The sequence below is a fragment of the Heptranchias perlo genome, chromosome 6 (genome assembly GCF_035084215.1).
Source record: "Heptranchias perlo isolate sHepPer1 chromosome 6, sHepPer1.hap1, whole genome shotgun sequence".
Taxonomy (NCBI): domain Eukaryota; kingdom Metazoa; phylum Chordata; class Chondrichthyes; order Hexanchiformes; family Hexanchidae; genus Heptranchias; species Heptranchias perlo.
This window is the reverse complement of record NC_090330.1, coordinates 87,424,508-87,439,377: the sequence shown is the minus strand read 5'-3', so window position 1 is coordinate 87,439,377 and position 14,870 is coordinate 87,424,508. Positions and strand designations below refer to the sequence as shown.

At 41.6% G+C, this 14,870-nt stretch overlaps 1 protein-coding gene across 1 annotated transcript in view; it reads left to right on the top strand.

Moving 5' to 3' along the window:
* The window catches only part of gpc5a (glypican 5a), a 1,114,293-nt gene that overhangs the window by 563,571 nt on the left and 535,852 nt on the right, over positions 1-14,870 (top strand). The window lies entirely within an intron of this gene.

Here is a 14,870-nt window from a genome sequence, read left to right as displayed (position 1 = left end):
CTTCACTCCTGGAAGTCCTGGCTCTATTTTTAGACTTTGTCCCCTAGTCCTAGACTCCCCAACCAGCGGAAATAGCTTCTCTTTATTTACCCTATGAGTTCCCTTTAAAATCTTGAAAACGTCGATCAAATCACCTCTTAGTCTTCTAAATTCCAGGGAATACAACCCGAGTTTGTACAATCTCTCCTCGTAATTTAACCCTTGGAGTCCAGGTATCATTCTAGTACATTTACACTGCACTCCATCCAAGGGAAATATATCCTTCCTAAGGTGCCCACAGGTGAACACAGTACTCTGGGTGTGGTCTAACCAGAGCTTTATGAAGCTGTACCATAACTTCTATCCCCTTGTATTCTATTCATCTAGATATAAAGACCAGCATTCCAATAGCCTTTTTGATTATTATCTGGACCTATCCATGACATTTTAATAATCTATGTACATGGACCCCAAAGTCTCTTTGGACCTCCACTGTTTGAGCTTTTCACCATTTAGAATAGATGCAATGGTCTCTATCTTAACCGTTTCCTGCTCCAACAGTCCTCTGTTTAAAGGAATTTCTCTAAACCTCTCCTCTCACTCTCTTAATTTTAACTCTTCAACACTGACTTCCCATCCAGAGGAAATTATGTTTCCCTATTCACTCTATCAATACTCTTCATAATGCTAAAAACCTTGATTAAATATTCTCTTAATCTTCCCTGATCCAGTGATAATAATGCTAGTATCTCAAATACTCCCTCATCATTATATTTGTCCCATCAATGGCATCATCCTGATAAATCTACAGGGGGTGGGGTGGCAGCATTGATTAAGGAGAATACTGCAGCACTGGAGATAATGTCCTGAAGGGATCAAGGACAGAATGTATTTGGCTAGAGTAAAGAAACAATAGAGGTGCCATTAAACAACTGGGTGTATTCTATAGGCCACCAACTAGTGGGAACGATATAGAGGAGCAAATTTGCAGGGAAATTACAGAGAGGTGCAAAAGCTATAGAGTAGTGATAACTGGGGACTTCAACTATCCTAATATAGACTGGGATAACAATAATAATATAAGGGGCAAAGAGGGGTAGTGGACTGGGAAAATAGATTAAAGGGTAAGACGGTACATGAGCAGTGGTGTTCATTTAAGGAGTTATTTTACAACTTTCAAAAAAATATATATTCCACTGAGGAAAAAAGGATGTAAAAGAAATGACAGCCATCCGTGGCTAAGTAAAGAAATTACGGATAGTATCCGACTAAAAACAAGGACATATAAGGTAGCCAAACTTAGTGGGAGGATAGAAGATTGGGAAGTCTTCAAAAGACAGCAAAAATTAAATAAAGGATTGATTAAGAAAGGGATGATAGATTATGAAAATAAATCAGCAAAAAATATAAAAACAGATAGCAAGAGTTTCTACAGTTATATAAAAAGAAAAAGGGTGGCTAAGGCAAATGTAGGTCCCTTAGAGGATGAGACCGGGAAATTAATGGTGGGAAACATGGAGATGGCAAAAATGCTGAACAAATATTTTGTTTCAGTCTTTACGGTAGAGGACACTAAGAATATCCCAACACTGGACAAACAGGGGGCTCTAGGGGGGAGGAGCTAAATACGATTAAAATCACTAAGGAATTGGTACTCAGTAAATTAATGGGACTCAAGGCGGATAAATCCCCTGGACCTGATGGCTTACATCCTAGGGTCTTGAGGGAAGTGGCAGTAGGGATTGTGGATGCTTTGGTAATAATTTTCCAAAATTCTCTGGGCTCAGCAAAGGTCCCGGCAGATTGGAAAACTGCTAATGTAACACCCTTATTTAAAAAGGGTAGTAGACGGAAGGCTGGAAATTATAGACCAGTTATCCTAACATCTGTGGTGGGTAAAATTTTGGAGTCTATTATTAAGGAGACAGTAGCGGAACATTTGGATAAACATAATTTAAAAGGACAAAGTCAGCATGGCTTTACGAAGGGGAAGTCATGTCTGACAAATTTGCTTGAGTTCTTTGAGGACATAACGTACAGGGTGGATAAAGGGGAACCAGTGGACGTAGTGTATTTAGACTTCCAGAAGGCATTCGACAAGGTGCCACATAAAAGATTATTGCTCAAGATAAAGAATCACTGGATTGGGGGTAATATTCTGGCATGGGTGGAGGATTGGTTATCTAACAGGAAGCAGAAAGTTGGGATAAATGGTTCATTCTCGGACTGGCAACCAGTAGCCAGTGGTGTTCCGCAGGGGTCGGTGCTGGGTCCCCAACTCTTTACAATCTATATTAACGATTTGGAGGAGGGGACCGAGTGTAACATCAAAGTTTGCGGATGATACAAAGATGGGGGGGAAGTAGAGAGTGAGGAGGACATAAAACACTTACAAGGGGATATAGGCAGGCTGGGTGAGTGGGCGGAGATTTGGCAGATGCAATACAATATTGGCAAATGTGAGGTTATGCACTTTGGCAGGAAAAATCAGAGAACAAGTTATTATCTTAATGGCGAGAAACTGGAAAGTACTGCAGTACAAAGGGATCTGGGGGTCCTAGTGCAAGAAAATCAAAAAGTTAGTATGCAGGTGCAGCAGGTGATCAAGAAGGCCAACGGAATGTTGGCCTTTATTGCTAGGGGGATAGAATATAAAAACAGGGAGGTATTGCTGCAGTTATATAAGGTATTGGTGAGACCGCACCTGGAATACTGCATACAGTTTTGGTCTCCATACTTAAGAAAAGACATACTTGCTCTCGAGGCAGTACAAAGAAGGTTTACTCGGTTAATCCCGGGGATGAGGGGGCGGACATATAAGGAGAGGTTGAGTAGATTGGGACTCTACTCATTGGAGTTCAGAAGAATGAGAGGCGATCGTATTGAAACATATAAGATTGTGAAGGGGCTTGATCGGGTGGATGCGGTGAGGATGTTCCCAAGGATGGGTGAAACTAGAACTAGGGGACATAATCTTAGAATAAGGGGCTGCTCTTTCAAAACTGAGATGAGGAGAAACTTCTTCACTCAGAGGGTAGTAGGTCTGTGGAATTTGCTGCCCCAGGAAGCTGTGGAAGCTGCATCATTAAATAAATTTAAAACAGAAATAGACAGTTTCCTAGAAGTAAAGGGAATTAGGGGTTACGGGGAGCGGGCAGGAAATTGGACATGAATTTAAATTTGAGGTTAGGATCAGATCAGCCATGATCTTATTGAATGGCGGAGCAGGCTCGAGGGGCCGATTGGCCTACTCCTGCTCCTATTTCTTATATTCTTATGTTAAAACATTGAATAAAGATTGTGCACTACTAAATCCCACAGCCTCCAATCTAACTTCACTTCTGCATGTCCTGGCTCTAAATCGGAACATAGGAACAGGAGTAGGCCATTCAGCCCCTCGAGCCCGCTCTGCCATTTGGTAAGATCATGGCTGATCTGTGATCTAACTCCATATAAAGCTGCCTTTGGCCCATATCCCTTAATACCTTTGGTTGGCAAAAAGCTATCTATCTCACACTTAAAATTAGCAATTGAGCTAGCATCAATTGCCGTTTGCGGAAGAGAGTTCCAAACTTCTACCACCCTTTGTGTGTAGAAGTGTTTTCTAATCTCACTCCTGAAAGGTCTGGCTCTAATTTTTCGACTGTGCCCCCTAGTCCTAGAATCCCTAACCAGCAGAAATAGTTTCTCTCTATCCACCCTATCTGTTCCCCTTAATATCTTATAAACTTCGATCAGATCACCCCTTAACCTTCTAAACTCTAGAGAATACAACCCCAATTTGTGTAATCTCTCCTCGTAACTTAACACTTGAAGTCCGGGTATCATTCTAGTAAACCTACGCTGCACTCCCTCCAAGGCCAATATGTCCTTCCAAAGTTGCGGTGCCCAGAACTGCTTACAGTACTCCAGGTGCGGTCTAACCAGGGTTTTGTATAGCTGCAGCATAACTTCTGCCCCCTTGAACTCTAGTCCTCGATGATGTGGAGATGCCGGTGATGGACTGGGGTTGACAAATGTAAGGAATCTTACAACACCAGGTTATAGTCCAACTGTTTTATTTGAAAATCACAAGCTTTCGGAGGCTTTCTCCTTCATCAGGTGAGCGAGTGTGGGATTCCATGGAAGGTTACCGCATTTATAGTCAGAGAACAATACCTGGTGATTACAGATAATCTTTCCAACTGCCCGTTGTCAAGGCAATCAAAGTGTTCAGACAGCCAATCCCCAGACGCCATCCTACAACTCATCCGCTTCATCCTGGATCACAATGTCTTCACCTTCGACAACCAGTTCTTTACCCAAACACACGGAACAGCCATGGGAACCAAATTCGCACCCCAATACGTCAACATTTTCATGCACAAGTTCGAGCAGGACTTCTTCACTGCACAGGACCTCCAACCAACGCTATGCACCAGATACATTGACGACATTTTCTTCCTATGGACCCATGGCGAAGAATCACTGAAAAGACTACACGATAACATCAACAAGTTCCATCCCACCATCAAGCTCACCATGGACTACTCCTCGGAATCGGTTTCTTTCTTGGACACACGAATCTCCATCAAAGACGGGCACCTCAGCACCTCACTCTACCGCAAGCCCACGGACAACCTCACGATGCTCCACTTTTCCAGCTCCCACCCTAACCACGTCAAAGAAGCCATCCCCTATGGACAGGCCCTGCGAATACACAGGATCTGCTCAGACGAGGAGGAACGCGATGGACACCTACAGACACTGAAAGACGCCCTCGTAAGAACGGGATATGACGCCCGACTCGTCGATCGACAGTTCCAACGGGCCACAGCGAAAAATCACATGGACCTCCTCAGAATACAAACACGGGACGCAACCAACAGAGTACCCTTCGTCATCCAGTACTTCCCCGGAGTGGAGAAACTACGCCATGTTCTCCGCAGCCTTCAACATGTCATCGATGACGACGAACACCTCGCTAAGGCCATCCCCACACCTCCACTACTCGCCTTCAAACAGCCACCCAACCTCAAACAGACCATCGTTCGCTGCAAATTACCCAGCTTTCAGGAGAACAGCGTCCATGACACCACACAACCCTGCCACGGCAACCTCTGCAAGACATGCCAGATCATCGACACAGACACCACCATCACACGAGAGGACACCACCCACCAGGTACATGGTTCATACTCCTGTGACTCGGCCAACATTGTCTATCTCATACGTTGCAGGAAAGGATGCCCCGGAGCATGGTACATTGGTGAGACCATGCAGACACTGCGACAACGGATGAACGGACGCCGCGCAACAATCGCCAGACAGGAGGGTTCCCTCCCAGTCGGGGAACACTTCAGCAGTCAAGGACATTCATCCACCGATCTTCGGGTAAGCGTTCTCCAAGGCGGCCTTCGAGACACACGACAACGCAAAATCGTCGAGCAGAAACTGATAGCCAAGTTCCGCACCCATGAGGACGGCCTCAATCGGGATCTTGGGTTCATGTCACGCTACACGTAACCCCACCAGCGAAAAAATGTTATCTGTTTTTAACACAACGGGTCATTCTCTGTCTTTCTCTTCCTTTCGGATGTTTCTCTCTCTCTCTCTGTCTGTCTTTTGTTCTGGCCGTATGTGTATTCGGTGGTCCTGTAGGTAACATCACTCTGTCTGAACACTTTGATTGCCTTGACAATGGGCAGTTGGAAAGATTATCTGTAATCACCAGGTATTGTTCTCTGAATATAAATGCGGTAACCTTCCATGGAATCCCACACTCGCTCACCTGACGAAGGAGAAAGCCTCCGAAAGCTTGTGATTTTCAAATAAAACAGTTGGACTATAACCTGGTGTTGTAAGATTCCTTACTCTAGTCCTCTAGATATAAAGGCCAGCATTCCATTAGCCTTATTGATTAATGATGTTCGGCTATGTCCCCTAATCCTTGTATTCAAGTACAGGAGAGCTCCAGAAACAGTTACAAATGTCTCGGCAGCCAGAAGCAATAATCCAGCCACTAACCTGTAAATCCTGCATGGTCACTTTAAATAGCGCTGGTGGGGGTCCTCCAGGCACAGTAAGACACATTCAGATGGTCGGGGTTAAGACCGTGCGTTGAGTTGAGCGTTAAGCCTCAAAATGGTGTCTATCACTTTAAATCAGCGTTGCACACTGATTGTATCCATTTTCTCCTTACTTTACACGCTTCCGGCGTTCATTATCTGTGCCTGCGCTAACTCCTATAGCAAGATGGTGTCCGGTGCATGTCACACTGGAAACGCCATCTTGGCACTTCGGGAGGCCACATCGTACCGACACAACAGGCGCTACATGGCCCAATTTAGCGCCCATGCAGTTTTCGTAAGACAATCAGCCAACTTTTGTAGCTTTCAGTTCATTTGGTGGAGGGTTAACAAATGTCTTAGCAGCATTAGTGAAGGTGTATGTTATGTTTTGGACTTTTTGCTGCAGATAATTTTCTTAATTGCAGCAACTCAGACCACTCCTGTAAATGAACCTTCACTGCCTTTGAGTTTGTCTTAATCAGCCTCTTAACTTTAGTAAACCTAGGGGTCCAACAAAAAAAAGCTCTCAACAATGGAATAAAAGCAAAAAATGCTGGAAATACACAACAGATCCATCAGCATCTGTAAAGAGAAAAGACAGTTTCATATTTTGTGGTAGACCCTTCTTCAGAAGTGAAAAACTTCAATAAAAAGTGACGAACTCTCTCAGTAAAAAGTGATAAACTCTCACAGTAAAAAGTAACAAATTCTCACAGTAAAAAAGATGGACCTGCACAATAAAAAGTGACACACTCTGCTTTTATGACCATGTATGTCGTTTTGAAGTTTCTGTAGGGACCAGCCTGAAATAAATTTACAGAAATGTTTATTCTCCCCACATTAAAAATCTATCATCTTTATGAAATAGAAAAGTGTCGTGAAAATTACCAGAATATACAATTTTTAATATGAAATTCCACAGACCGCAAGGAATACACATGATAGTACTTGCTGGGAGAGGCATTTGGAATCAGTGTGTAAATGTTTTAATTTACTGCCTATATCCCTACCTTGACAAGGTAGAGGCTGAGAGATTGTTTCTCCTGGCTGGAGAGCCTAGAACTATAGGGCATTGTCTCAGGATAAGGGGTTGGCCATTTAGGACTGAGATGAGGAGGAATTTCTTCACTCAGAGGGTTGTGAATCCTTGGAATTCTCTATCCCAGAGGGCTGTAGATGCTGAGTATACTCAAGGCTGAGATGTATAGATTTTTGGACGCTCGGGGAATCAAGGGATATGGGGATCAGGCAGGAAAGTGGAGTTGAGGTTGAAGATCAGCCATGATCTGATTGAATGGTGAAGCAGACTTGAGGGCCCATGTGGCCTACTCCTGCTCCTATTTCTTATGTTTTTAATTGATGTCGTCCAATTAACAGGGATAAAATGGACGTGACTGATCGGAAAAAGGGGTGGAGATCTTTTATGAGAACGCAAGATAATTACAAATGAGGAAGGCCATTCAGCCCATCTTAACTCATCCATTCAGACAGATCCTATCATCCATGTATTGTAGGATACAATTGTTTCTTTAATGATTCTAGAAATTTAGCATCCACTACGCTATGTGGAAGTTTGATCCTCATGTACACCACTCTTTAAAGAAGATTTTCCTGATTTCAGTTCTAAATTTACCTCTTACTAATTTGAACCTGTGTCCCTAGTTCTAGTTCCACAATTTGATTTAAAGCAGTATTCCAAGTTAACTTTTTTTTATACCCTTTACAATATTAACATAACTCTATCAGATCACCTCTCAGGCACCTCCCTTTTAGCTGGAAAATCTCAAGTTTCTCCAGTCTTTCCTCATAACTCAGATCCCTGACACAGGAGATCAAACTCAAGGCACTTCTGTGCACTGCCACCAGTGCTTGAATGCCACTCTTGTTTCCTGGTGACCAGAACTAGAGGCAGTATTCAGTGCACTGAATATGCTGGATTTCCCCCACTTAGCCTCATCTAATGTTCCAGTTGGGTGCTGTGCTCGTGCAAGAAACACCGGCCAGTTGCAGCTAATTATATTAAAATAAGGTCCTAACAACATTATTTATACGTGCACACAATATTCTGGTATTTATGCCGGCGTAGAACTTAGTCATTTACCCACCTGTATAAAATGGGTATCTTGGGATACTAGAGTGGGCAGTTGATGGAACTGCATTTAAAGATAATAAAATTTATAGCAGTATTTTGAGGCTATTTCTGAACTTTTTTTTGCTTTTTCTTTACTGTTTCTTTTCTGTTTCCACTTAGTTGGTCAAGAGGCTTTGTAGAAAATGTACTGGGCCTGCCATTCTTGTAGTTTGCCAAGCATTTTGAGATGATGGTTTATGCAGTAGGAACCTCCCTTATATTTCTTTTCGAGGAGGAGCAATGGAAGTTTGGCAGCCAGGTCCAGATTCACGAGGGGCAGGCTGTGTGGATACCCTCCATCCATGTTTTCAGGCAAACGGGCACCTACTTGAATATGACCACGTGGAACTGGCTACACAAGCTTTATATTAGCAGTCAGTAAGTCCACAGCTTTTCCATTTGCTGCAAGGATGCAATTGGGAAATACTATAGAGACATGCTTGGAGGTGCTGTCTCTGCCAGGAATGAGAATTCTAGACACTGTCTTTCATTTTTAGATTAATTAGAGGAAATGATATTCCCATCAACACACATGATGATGTGAAGGCTGTAGGCGGCCTCGCATTACAGTTGCTGAGTTCAGTAGCAGGGTGATTTGCCCTGGTATTCCCCACTTAGAATCATAGAATCGTTACAGCACAGAGGGAGGCCATTTGTTCGGCCCATCGAGCCCATGCCGGCTCTTTGTAAGAGCAATCCAGTTAGTTCCATTCCCCCGCTCCTTCCCCGTAGCCCTGAAAATTTTTTCTCTTCAAATATTTATCCAATTCCTTTGTGAAAGCCACAGTTGAATCAGCTTCCACCACCCTTTCAGGAAGCACATTCCGGATCATAACTACTCACTGCGTAAAAAAATTATTCCTCACGTCGCCTTTGGTTCTTTTGCCAATCACCTTAAATCTGTGTCCTCTAGTTCTCGACCCTTCCGCCAATGGGAACAGTTTCTCTTTATTTACTTTCTCTAAACCCGTCATGATTTTAAACACTTCTATCAAATCTCCTCTCAACCTTCTCTTCTCTAAGGAGAATAACCCCAGCTTCTCCAGTCTATCCTCGTAACTGAAGTCCCTCATTCCTGGAACCATTCTAGTGAATCTTTTCTGAACCCTCTCGAAGGCCTTCACATCCTTCCTGAAGTACGGTGCCCAGAATTGGATACTATACTCCAGTTGTGGCCAAAACAGTGTTTTATAAAGTTTCAACATAACTTCCTTGCTTTTGTACTCTGTGCCCCTATTTATAAAGCCCAGGATCCCATAGGCTTTTTTAACAGCTTTCTCAACCTGTCCTGCCACCGTCAAAGATTTGTGCACATATACCCCCAGGATTCTCTGTTCCTGCATCCCTTTTAGAATTGTACCATTTGGTTTACATTGCCTTTCTTCATTCTTCCTGCCAAAACGTATCACTTCGCACTTCTGTGCATTAAATTTCAAATGCCATCTCTGACCATCATTTTCCAATCCTCCCTGGCTACAGGCGTGGTGCTGGAGGATTGGAGGACTGCTAACTTTGTACCGTTGTTTAAAAAGGGAGAAAGGGATAGACCAAGTAATTATAGGCCAGTCAGTCTAACCTCGGTGGTGGGCGAATTATTGGAATCTATTCTGAAGGACAGCGTAAATCGTCATTTAGAAAGACATGGGTTAATCAAGGACAGTCAGCATGGATTTGTTAAGGGAAGATCGTGGCTGACTAACTTGATTGAATTTTTTGAGGGGGTAACAAGGAGGGTCGATGAGGGTAACAAATTTGATGTAGCCTACATGGATTTTAGCAAGGCTTTTGACAAGGTCTCACGTGGCAGACTGGTCAAAAAAGTAAAAGCCCATGCGATCCAAGGGAAAGTTGGATCCAAAATTGGCTCAGTGGCAGGAAGCCAGTAATGGTTGACGGCTGTTTCCAATGGGGGACTCAGTACTAGATCCCTTGCTTTTTGTGATACATATTAATGATTTGGACTTGAATGTAGGGGGCATGATCAAGAAGTTTGCAGATGATACAAAAATTAGCTGTGTGGTTGATGGTGAGGAAGAAAGCTGTAGACTACAGGAAGATATCAGTGGACTGGTCAGGTGGGCAGAAAAGTGACAAATGGAATTCAATCCGGAGAAGTATGAGGTAATGCATTCGGGGAGGGCAAACAAGACAAAGGAATACACAATAAACGGGAGGATACTGAGAGGTTTAGAGGAACAGAGGAACCTTGGAGTGCATGTCCACAGAACCCTGAAGGTGGCAGGACAGGTAGATAAGGTGGTTAAGAAGGCACACAGGATACTTTCCTTTATTGGCTGAGGCACAGAATATAAGAGCAGGGAGGTTATACTAGAACTGTATAAAACATTAGTTAGGCCACAGCTAGACTACTGCATACAGTTCTGGTCACCACATATCAGGAAAGATGTGATTGCACTAGAGAGGGTACAGAGGAGATTTACAAGGATGTTGCCAGGGCTGGAGAATTTTAGCTATAAGAAAAGATTGGATAGGCTGGGGTTGTTTTCTTTGGAACAGAGGAGGCTGAGGGGAGATTTAATTGAAGTGTATAAAATTACGAGGAGCCTAGATAGAGTGGATAGGGAGGATCTATTTCCCTTAGCAGAGGGGTCAGTGACCAGAGGGCATAGATTTAAAGTAATTGGTAGAAGGATTAGAGGGGAGCTGAGGAGAATTTTTTTCACCCGGAGGGTGGTGTTTATAGCTGATGTTACATTAACTTTAATGTCGTACCTTTCACTTCCTGGTTTAACAATTCAAGCCTGCAGAGACATTGAACGCAGCTTGTAGAAATTGCTGTCATCTGATTGGTCAAGGGGAGAGATCGATCTTTTCGCTTCTCCCGGGGTCCTAGCTTCCCCTGAACTGACGCTGGGCTCTTCACCGTTTCCTATTCGAGGAAGTGGCTGACGAAAAGATTGCAGTAAGTTAATGGGTTAGTATAAATCTATGGAGCAGCGAGCAGTGTTGGCTTGCCGCTCCGAGCGATTTCTGCCCCAGTGATTTTCTGTTTGGATGATACTCTCTAATTTGTATGTAAAGGTTCAACTACATTTAGAAAATGAATTAGCTGCGATAAATATGTATTTACCAAAGCTAATCTAGCACAATGTTCTGATATCAGTTTCAGTCTATGAGGATTGTCAAAAATCTCTATGTCAAAAAAAAACATGTTGGAAGTCTGAGAGATAGAGAAGGGTCAACTGATAGATGTTTCTCAAATGTCATTATTTTGATCAATTTTTGCTACTGATATAGAAATAAAAGCAACAAAAGATTTCGGACAGTATGCATTGGACCAGTGCATTGACATGTCATTAGTACGTTTAGGTGGTTTTGTGTTCCAGCAGCATTTTACTCCAGAGTTACTCATTCTATCATGTTGAATGTCTTTATTTTAGCATCTGCATATGAAAATAAAGGCAAATATTTATTTATATAGTACTAGGTTCAGTGTGTTCATGATGATTGGATAGATAAATTATGAGTTTAAAATAAAAATTACATGCTAGATTTAATACTAACCGAATGTGATTTAATACTAACAGATAGTGATAAATATTCCTTCTCCCCACTGCCCCAGAAAACAATCCTAGATCCACCTGCAAAGGCCATTCATTGTTGAGGGAGGTTTGTTGAAGTTCATTTTGGAATGCTCAGAATGGTGTTATCTGTGCAGTATGATTTTCCATGCCATATTTGCTCCCTCAATTCTTTTCATTTGTGCATTCCACAGCTGAATTGAAACATTGAGCATTATTTATAGCACTTACATGCATATTAAGGGATTAACAGGTGATTCAGCACCATCATGATTGCTTGCTCAGTTGTGTACAGTAATGCATTCTCGCTCCAAGATTCTGTCCTGAGAATGTCTGTGTATTTTTTAAAAGTATATTAAAAGTGAGAAACCTGAACTCTCATTTAATGCAGAATTAGTGCATCCAGAGCCTACTAAACTCCCCTTAGTTCAGTAGCACACCTAGGTGTTTATCAGATTTCCATACCTACATATTGACCGAAGATTGCACTGATCTATCAAAATATTCTTCCTTGTTCTGCTGGTTACTAGAAATCAAGTTCGTGGACAGTAATGTCTCATGTCTGCTTTAAGTGGAATGAAGAAATAAAATTTCTTTTTGCTGAAAAATTCAACTTTCTCTTAAAAGTCATTTACCTTATCCAAGAGTGTGAATGAAAAGTACATTGAATGACAAATATATGCAGAGCAATTTGCATTAATATTGCTTCTCTTTTAACATGATTTTTCCATATCCGTTGTTTGCAAATAAAGCATGTGTAAAACAGGTGCAATTTTTTAAAAAGGATTGCGTTAAAATTTTAATTATCAATCAAATAATATGCAGAAAAACCTTCAAATGCAGCTTCACAGCAAACAGAACTCAGTATCATAAAAGCTTTATCGGAAACCAAATTGGTCACTGTAGATGTTCACATTTTCTATTATTTATAAGAAACAGTTATGTACTGAAAAGAATACTTGCTGAGGAAGAAACGCCTCAAGGGTGAGCAGGATCACTTTTATCATTTCATTATTAGCTGGCAGTTCTCCAGTTATTATAGATTTTTCAAGACAGTAGAAAAGGCCAATAAGGCTTGAGTGTTAATGTTGCATCCCAGCGAGTACTGTGATGTCAGGAACAAACAGGAAAGGGTCTATCAAACTGTATGTGTAAATTGACTGAAACTGTATTTCACACTTGGCAATACACAGCGTTATTTAAGCTTTAATGCGCAAATGCTGCAGCAACCTCAGGCAAGGGGCAGATGCACGGTTAAACATGGATGTCCACAAGTTGCTGTTCAAATTGCGCCATTCCGCAGTTAGTTTCATGAAAATGGCATCTTGCTGGCTGCCTCACTATTGAAATGCATTCAACAGCGTGAAGTTGCTGCATTTGCATGGTGAACTAAACTCCCCACAGAAAGTTAAGTCTTGTCCATTTCAGTCTAAGTACCCTTTTAACGATGTAATACATGTTAATTACTGTCAGTCAACCCCTCTGGCACTGAAAATTAACTATTACAAATGTGGAGTCTCATTCCTTTAGGTTTTAATTGTTGTTGGAGATTTTAAAAATGTAAATTTAAAAAAAATGTCACTCCTCCCTTTTGTCTCTTTTTTCTCGCTCTCTTTCTTGCTTTCAATCTTTCTTTACCTCTCTTTATTTCTCTTTCTGTACCTGATTTGACATTGAATTCACCTACTCTAATTTATACTTCCTTCTCAGTCCTTGCACTGTTAATTTCACAATCCTTAAATCTGATTGGTTAAGGAGATACACAGTTGCTTGCCCTGTTCACTTAGATCCCAGATGCCCTGTTTCCCTCGCTGTGACGTTATCAGCTCACACTTTCAGCAACTTGCCACGCAAAAAATTAAAAAACCTAAACGTGCAAGGGCAGATGTCGTTAGATGCCCTGCTACAGCAAGTTAGGTCAATCATTTCTTCTGATCTTTATTTCAGAAACTACATTCTCCCATAGATTTAACAATGTATGCTTTTCTACCTGCTCTCTAGCCACATAACATAACTCGGCTATTATTTTCTTCCCATTTTTCATAAATTAACTCGGAAAAAGAAATCCATCAGGTAAGAATGCATAGATCCTAAATTGATCGTGAGGCAGTCTTGTTTTTTTCAGTTCCCCACTGGGTTTAAGGAGCCAGACATAAGATTTGTTTGGCTTTGTACTGATGTATTTAGTAAGAATGTCAGGTAATTTCAGTGCCTTCTTGGAATATCTTTGTCTATCAGTGAACTATGAGACAGAACAGGAAAACAGATGTGGACCTTAAAGGCATTATATTTTTAAATAACTCTGTCTATCTATCTATCTATCTATCTATATCTGCCTGTCAAAGTTTGGGCAGCTACAGTTTCTGATTTGAGTGTGCTTGACTCTTTCTTGTGTACAAGTTATTTTCTTTATTTCGTAGGATGGCCATTTCATTTATTTTATAAATTGACCTAATGAACAGGGGAATGTGATTGTTTACTATAATTAATGTTGCTCAGATTTTAATTTGCACCTTGAAACAAATGAAGACAGGACAGTTGCTTATATGCAACACCCCTCATAAGAACATAAGAAATAGGGGCAGGAGCAGGTCATACAGCCTGTCAAGCCTACTCCACCATTCAATAAGATCATGGCTGATCTTCGATCTCAATTCCACTTTCCTGCCCGATACCCATATCCCTTGATTCCCTTAGAGTCATTAATGAAAGCAACTGTTAAAATTGAGATCCCAACATAATATTTAAAAACATTTCTGAGCGGTATCAGTATTATAATGCCAGTCTGCATTCTACATAATTGTGTTGCTTTGCGCATAAACAATCTCAATTTGAAATTAAAATAGAAAATTCTGGAAATAAACAGCAGCTTAGTCAGCAAATGTAAAGACAAAAAGACTGATCATGACATTTTGTAGTAGCCTTCATCAGAACTGAGTCTCAACTTGCCTTATGCTTTATGCATTCATCCAGGGTGACTTTTGCTCTAGATGTTAATTTAATTCATATAACCAAGGTGTTCCAGACATGATGGCCATGATACAGCGTCTGATGACTGATATCACAGCTTCCATTGCAGCACAAACATCTGCCATCCAAGGTCTGACTGCTGCATTTGGAGCTCAGACTGCTGCCTTGGAAGCTCAGACTGCTGCTATCGTGGCTCTG